The following is a 7,585-nucleotide window of genomic DNA, read 5'->3' as shown; positions in this document are numbered from 1 at the left end:
TTCTACAATTACTACCATCTCATTCCATCCCATCCCATCCCATCCCTTCTTATTCCATACTATTCATATGGTACCATCCATACCATATAATACCATACCATACCACACTGTATTCACTGTCATTTACTTGAGCTCTATAAGTTGTGGTGCTTACAAGTTCTCCAACTTTATTCATCTTTTTTTTTTTTAAACTAAATTTAGTGGGATGACATTGATTAATAAAATATATTGGTTTCAAGTATATAATTCAATAATATATCATATGTGTATTGCAATGTGTGTTCACCACCCAAAATTAAATTTCCTTCTGCCACTATATATTTGACTTATTTTCACCCTTATTATCTCCTCCCCAAGTCCCCTTCCCTCTGGTAATCACTAAACTGTTGTCCGTGTCCAAAGTCTGTTTGTTCGTCATGTTCATTTGTTGCTTTCAGTTTTATAACCCACATATAAACAAAATCATATAGTTATCAACTTGTTCTCTTTGACTTTATACATTTTTGTTGAGAGTGTTTTAGCTATTTGTGGATTTTGATTTTCCATGCACATTTTAGATTCTGCTTGTCAATGGTCATGAACGAAACATCCATTCATGATTAAAACGCTCAATAAATTTGGTATAGAAAAAAAGTATATCAAAACAATAAAGGTCATGCATGATAAACCCTCAGATAATATCATACTTAATGGTGAAAACGTGAAAGTTTTTCCTCTAAGATCAGGAATAAGACAAGGATGCCCACTCTTATCATTGTTGTTCAACATAGTATTAGAAATCCTAGCCAGAGTGATCAGGTAGCAGAAAGAAATAACAGGCATCCATAATGGGAATGAAAAAGTCAAATTGTCACTTTTTGTAGACAACATGATTCTTTATGTAGAAAACTCTAAAGACTCCACCAAATAGCTATTAGAAACAATAAACAAATACACTAAAGTTGCGGGATATAAAAACAATGCATAAAAATCCATCGTGTTGTTCTTATATACTAACAATAAAAAAAGTGGAAGTTAGAAAAGGATAAAGGGGGTTAAATGTATGATGATGAAAGGAGATTTGACTTTGGGTGGTAAACACACAATGCAATATACAGATGATGTATTATAGAATTGTATACTTGAAACCTATATTATTTTATTAACCATCATCACAATAAATTTAATAAAAATAAAGAGCTGGCTAGATGATTCTAATATGTAGCCATGATTGAAACCACTGTTTAAGCAGTATAGGGAATTAAAAATATATTGCAAATAAAGGTTATTTTGTGTAAGTAAAAACAATACAAAATAAAAAACCTTTTGGGGATTTAATTAAGACTGCAGAGTATCTATGGTAATTTGGAAAGAATTTAAATCTGATATTTAGTTTTCTAATTCATAAATTTATTCATTTATAGCTTTTCTTCAACATTCTTGATATACTTTTTAAAATTTCTCCAATAAGGTTTTGCACATCTTTTGTGAGACATGATTTTTTGGTATGTATAATTAAAAAAATACTATCGCATGTTGCAATTTTTTTCTTCCTGGTTGTTTTCTTATATGTTAGGTTCAAGATTACAGTTAAGGTCAGTTTTGGTAAGTTATATTGTTCTAGGAATTTTTCACTTCCTCCAAATTTTCAAAGGTATTGCCATAAAATTTTCACAATATTCTCTTGCTGCAGTTTTAAATTATATCATTCGTCATCCTACCCTGTTTTCATTCCTGATACTAGCTATTTGTAATTTCTCATTTTATTTTCTTAATCAGTCTTGTCAGGATTCATCAAATTTCTTTTAAAAATTTTAGCTTTATTGATGCATTGTTTTACTTTTTTCTATTTCATTAACTATTGCTCTTATGCTATAATATAGTTATTTTGTAATTGCTCGGTTATTTTTTTTTAATTTCATTATGATTTCTTTTTGACTCAGATTTTTTTGGTTTCTTAATTTCCAGTGAAATAAAGATTTCCTAGGTATCTTAGGAAATTCACTTATAGTTTATCAGCATTATATTCATAAAACACATTAAACATGATTTTAATCTTTAAGAAATTCTTGAGACCTGATTTAAGCCAGTATATGTCAAGTTTTATAAATGTACTTGAAGATAAGGTGCATTAATTTCTCCAGTTGTTAAGTGTTCTATATATGTCTCTTAAGCAAATGTTATTAAATTGGTTTATTAAATGATGTCTTTACTGATTTTTTTGAGTGCTTGTTCTATAAATTACTAAGAAATGTATTTTAAAATTCTCCCACTGTGGTTTGGAATTTTTGACTTCTCCTTGGTACTTCTGGAGTCTTTGCCTTACATTATTTTTAAAAAGTTTAGTTAATAACAATTCATTTTTAAATGTAGTTTTAAGTTTAAAACAAAATTAGGCGGAAGGTAGAGAACTTTTTTCATGTACTTTCTGCCCCAACAAAAGCAAAGCCTTCTTCATTATCAAATAGTCCCCTTCCCTACCCAGTGGTACATTTGTTATAATCTATGAATGTATAATAAGACCTCAATATCACCAAAACTCCATAGTTTATATTAGGGCTCACTTTTAGTACTGTATACTCTATGGGTTTGGAAAAATGTATAATGACATGTATCATTTTGATAACATACGAAACAGTTTCGCCTGTTCTAAAAATCCTCTTTGTCCCTTTTTTCCCCTGCCCCAAACCCTAGCAATACTAATTTTTTTTTTTATTGTCTCCATAGTCTTGCCTCTAGTTTTTAGAATGTCATATAGTTAGAATCATACGGTACGTAGCCTTTTCAGATTGGCTTCTTTCATTTAGGTTTTTCTCTATGTCTTTTCAACCTTTTCAATGGCTTGGTAGCTCCTTCGTTTTTAGCACTAAATAATATTCCATTGTCCAGATGTGCCACAGTTTATTCATTCATCTACTGAAGGACATCTTGGTTGCTTCCAAATTTTGTCGATTATGAATAAAGCTGCTATAAACATCTGTGTGCAAGTTTCTGTCTGGAAATAAATTTCCAACTCATTTGGGTAAATACTAAAGAGTGTGTTTGCTGGATCATTTTGTAAGAGTATGTTTAATTTTATAAGAAACCTCCAAACTGTCTTTGAAAGTGGTAATACCATTTTGCATTCCTACCAGCAAAATGAGAGCTCTTTTGCTACATATCCTCACCAGCATTTGATGTTTCAGTGTTCTGGATTTAGGCCGTCTACTAGGTGTGTAGTGATATCTCATTGTTGAAAAATGCATTTCCTTGATGAAATAGAATGTGGAGAATCTTTTGTTTATTTGCAATCTGTAAATCTTCTTTGGTGAAGTATCTGTTAAGGTCTTTGGCCCATTTTTTAAATCAGGTTGTTCATTTTCTTTTTGTTGATATCTAAGTATTCTTTGTATATCTTGGATAGCAGTTCTTTATCAAATAAGCATTGCAAACATTTTCTCTCAGTCTGTGGCTTGTCTTCTCATTCTCTTAACATTGTCTTCAGCAAAACAGAAAGTCTTAATTTTATGGAAGCCCAGCTTATCAACTGTTTCTTTCATGCATTGTAGCTCTGGTGTTATAACTAAAAAGTCAAAGCCATATGCAAACTTATCTAGGTTTTCCCCTATACTATCTTCTAGGAGTTTTAGAGTTTTTCATTTTACATTTAGATCTGTTATCCATCTTGAGTTAATTTTTGTGAATGGTATAAGACTGTGTCTAGATTCATTTTTTTTGTATGTGGATGTCCACTTGTTCTAGCACCATTCATTGAAAAGACTGTCTTTGCTCCATTGTATTGTTTATGCTTCTTTGTCAAAGATCAGTTGATCATATTTTTAAAAAATCTACAAACAATTGTTTTCTGCTAACTCAGTAATTTAACCATTTACATGTATTGTAAACACTGATATAGTTGAGTGTATATATCATCTTGTTTTGAGTTTTCTATTTGCCTAAGTACACTATGTTCTTTTTCTTTACTTTATTGGCTTCATTTTGGATTGAATATCTCTTTTCTTTCTATTGTTTTATTTCTATTAGTATGGAAATAATAGTGTTTGCACATATTTAATTTAGCTTTTGCCTGGAAATCAACATATATAGTTAACATAATCTAAAATCAACCAAATTTTCCTTCCTCCTATGAAGTATATTATAAAACATTTTAACTCAATTTAGCTTCACTTTAACATATATATATTGTCTTTGTATTTTACTTGCAACATTTAATTTCACAAGACATTATTATTGCTATCCGTACTGTCAATTTATGTTTGATTTTACCAATGTATTTTTTATTTACACTCTTTTTTTTATCTTCTTGTGACATGGATATTTCATAAATAAATTTCTTTAATGAGATTCTGTTAGCAACCTCAGTTTTGGTTAACATGAAAATGTCTGAATTTTGTCCTTATTCTGGTGAATTCTAGTTTGGCTGTAATTTACATTCACATAACTTTTAGATCATTGAAGATATTCTAATTTCTTCTGTTTTCTATTGTTGCTTTTAAGATATTAGCTGTCAGTCTAACTGCAACTTTGTTGAAATAATGTCTCCTTTTCTTCTCACTACTTTAAGATTTTCTTTTTTCTGTTGTATACAATTTTACTCTGATAAGTTTAGCTGTGGATTTCTTTTAAAAATTATACTGCGTATGATTTACTCAACTTTGTGAATATATGAATTAATGTCTTTCATCCAGTTTAGGAAAAATTTCACTCATTATCTTATTGGATATTGCCATGCCTCATTCTATCTTGTCTATCCTCCTGGAACTCCAATATGCATAATTTAAACCTTCTCTAACTTTATATATTTTTCATTTCTTAAAATTTTCATCTCTTTGCTTCTCGGCAATAGATTCTAGATAATATTTTATAACACATTTTCAAAGTTATGCTTTCTTCAACTTTGTCTGATCCTCATATAAACCCATATTATAGATTTTAATTTCAATTATTTAATTTCTAAAATTTATATTCAGTTTTCTCAAATGTGTTCTCTCTTACAGATATTTCTAAGATAGTTTTTATTCCTTAAAGCAAGCATATTTATCTTATTACCAGTGTCTAATAACAATTAATATAAATTATTCATATATTTTTTCCAGTATCTATTATTTCTCATGGTCTGACTCAGGGTGTCTTAATCCATTATAAATAAAAATGTATTTTTCCAGAGATGATATGTTTTCAATTTTGCCACATATATAGAGTTACAATCAGATTAGAATAGCATGTTACATTAAATTCGTAACTTAAGTTTGCTTTTTAAATATATTCTGAATTTGTGTTGGCTTCCTCAGAAGAATTTATCTACCCCTCTTTATTTCCCCAAATGGAAGTTTTGTATCATTTGTTAGCCTTTCAATTATTTAATTTTTTTTCGAAGTTTACTCCTCTATCCCAATATCATGAAACTCACTTAGCCTTTCTTTGCTCGAAAGTATTTCTGCACTTTATGTTTGACCATTTCTTTTACCTGTTGTTTTCCTTCTTTGTAATCTTCTAAAGTCAAATGATCATATATAACTGAAAGATTCTCAATTTAAATAGAAAATTAGTAACCAGAGTTGGCTTTCAATGTATTTCACTATTTTGGAAACATACATTATTAAAACATTACCTATCTTTTTTGAATGGTACACATTTAATATAGGTCGGTGTTGTGGACAGAGAACTAATTTAAGGAGCAGAAAAAAGTCACTGCCACTTTAAATCTTAGTTTCATCAGTTGCAAAATGAAAATAATACGTGACTTGCCAAATTGTGAGGCAAACTTATGTAATCGTTTGAGACTATAAGTAAAAAAATATATATCATTTTCTTGTTTCTGGTGTATACAAACCTCAGACATGGCAATTTTGATTTTTGAGGCAAGGTCTGTGTGATTTCAAAATATTTTTCTTTCTCTGCTATGAAAAATGAAATTTTTTCTAGAATAAAGTTTGTGTGTGCTAACTCACATTAACATCTGTCTTAAAGTCATACCTATAGCCAAACAAATTAAGTACATTATTATAGTCTAAAATATTGTGTGTTCCTTAAAACTACTATAGAGTTGTTTTTTTTTTTTTTAGCAATTATTACATACCTATGATTACTAACAGCATTCCACAAAGCAAATCAACCAAAAAGATGGGATAAAATATACGCAAGCTTGAAGAACAGTTCATAAAGCAAGAATGATTCATTATATAGTTACATGTACCCATTATTCATTTTTTTTCTTAAGTTGTGAAATTAAAATTTGTCTGTATCAAGAACTCATAGATTTGAGATTTGATCCCACTTTCAAGTAGAAAGTTAGCCTGACATCTTTTATGAATTTTGGCAGAAGATAGAAGACTCCTAGATCAGGGACAAAGGGCTTTATTATTCACAGCACCACAAACAGCATAAACATAGGTATATTTGTGTTGGTTCTCTTTGCCCCTGAGTTTCCACAGGGGCTAAGTGAAAGAGTCTAGGTGAATACTGAACTTATGGTAGGTTTCTGTCGCAAGCTTAGGGAGCACAAATATTGTAGTGCCACCATTCTAGGGTATTCGGAAAGGCAAGAGAATTATCTCACAACATTAATACCATGTCAATTTTGAATATAAAACAATGATCTATCTTTCCTTTCCTTCTATTAGAATTCAGACTAAAGTAACCCTATAGAGATAGTTAATCTAACCAAAATATTATGCCCTATTTAGTGTCTATGATTTTGAGTGTTCAATTTATAAAAAAAAAATCTCTTTATAAAATCGTTTAACTAATTTAAAAACATACTAAGAACAACTAAGCCAACCATTTACATTTAAGTTTAAAAGGAAAAAACAAACAAGGAAATGAAAAAAAAACAACCAGTCCTATCTTTAGGTCAAGAAATGCCATTTTATAATTCTATTGTAGCATAGAAACACATGTAGCTAAAAATTATTTTAGTTTTTCAGTGAGTACAGATAAGAAGTATGCTTTAAATAGCCACAAAATTCATTTATTCTCCAAATACTAGAAAAAAGTTGTTCTTTAGAAAGCATTTACTGTAGAAAAAGTACAGAGTTAGAGAATTCTGTGGGTTTTGACCAATTCATACATAATTTCCTTATGTATGACTACAATGTTTAATGTGCTATTCATTCCCATAATTTAACAACAAAGTAAGCTTAGTAGAAATTCACAAATTCCTCTGCGATTAAATATGGAAATTTTTATCTAAAAATTATTCCTTATTTTCCAAAAGTTTTTCACAAGAGAAAAAGAAATTCCGTGTTATTAATTATAGCTGGTATATTAAGAACATTTTAAATGTCATTCATTTCCATATTCAGAAATATGACATTAAGGAAAATTTTGTGGGAAAATATTGCTTCCTGACAAAGTGGGCTTTGGAAACAGCCAGATGAGGGTTCAAATCCATACTTCTTTTATATTAGTTCAAAACCTTAGCTGCATTCTTCAAAAATATGGGTATAATTATATTTTTCTTACAAGGATGTTGTAAAGATGAAATGAAATATATAAAGTCACTAGAGAGTACTCTGGTTGCTCAACAAATAGTATTCTATCATCTTTTCTTCTGAGGCAGTTACCTCAAAATATTAACATTAGACATCAACTTTTCAATATACTA

The 7,585-nt window shown here is 29.5% G+C and overlaps 1 protein-coding gene across 1 annotated transcript in view; it reads right to left on the bottom strand.

Moving 5' to 3' along the window:
• The window catches only part of LRRIQ1 (leucine rich repeats and IQ motif containing 1), a 186,439-nt gene that overhangs the window by 27,330 nt on the left and 151,524 nt on the right, over positions 1-7,585 (bottom strand). The window lies entirely within an intron of this gene.

The sequence above is a fragment of the Pteropus vampyrus genome, unplaced genomic scaffold (genome assembly GCF_000151845.1).
Source record: "Pteropus vampyrus isolate Shadow unplaced genomic scaffold, Pvam_2.0 Scaffold9, whole genome shotgun sequence".
Taxonomy (NCBI): Eukaryota; Metazoa; Chordata; class Mammalia; order Chiroptera; family Pteropodidae; genus Pteropus; species Pteropus vampyrus.
This window is presented reverse-complemented; position numbering and strand designations above follow the sequence as displayed.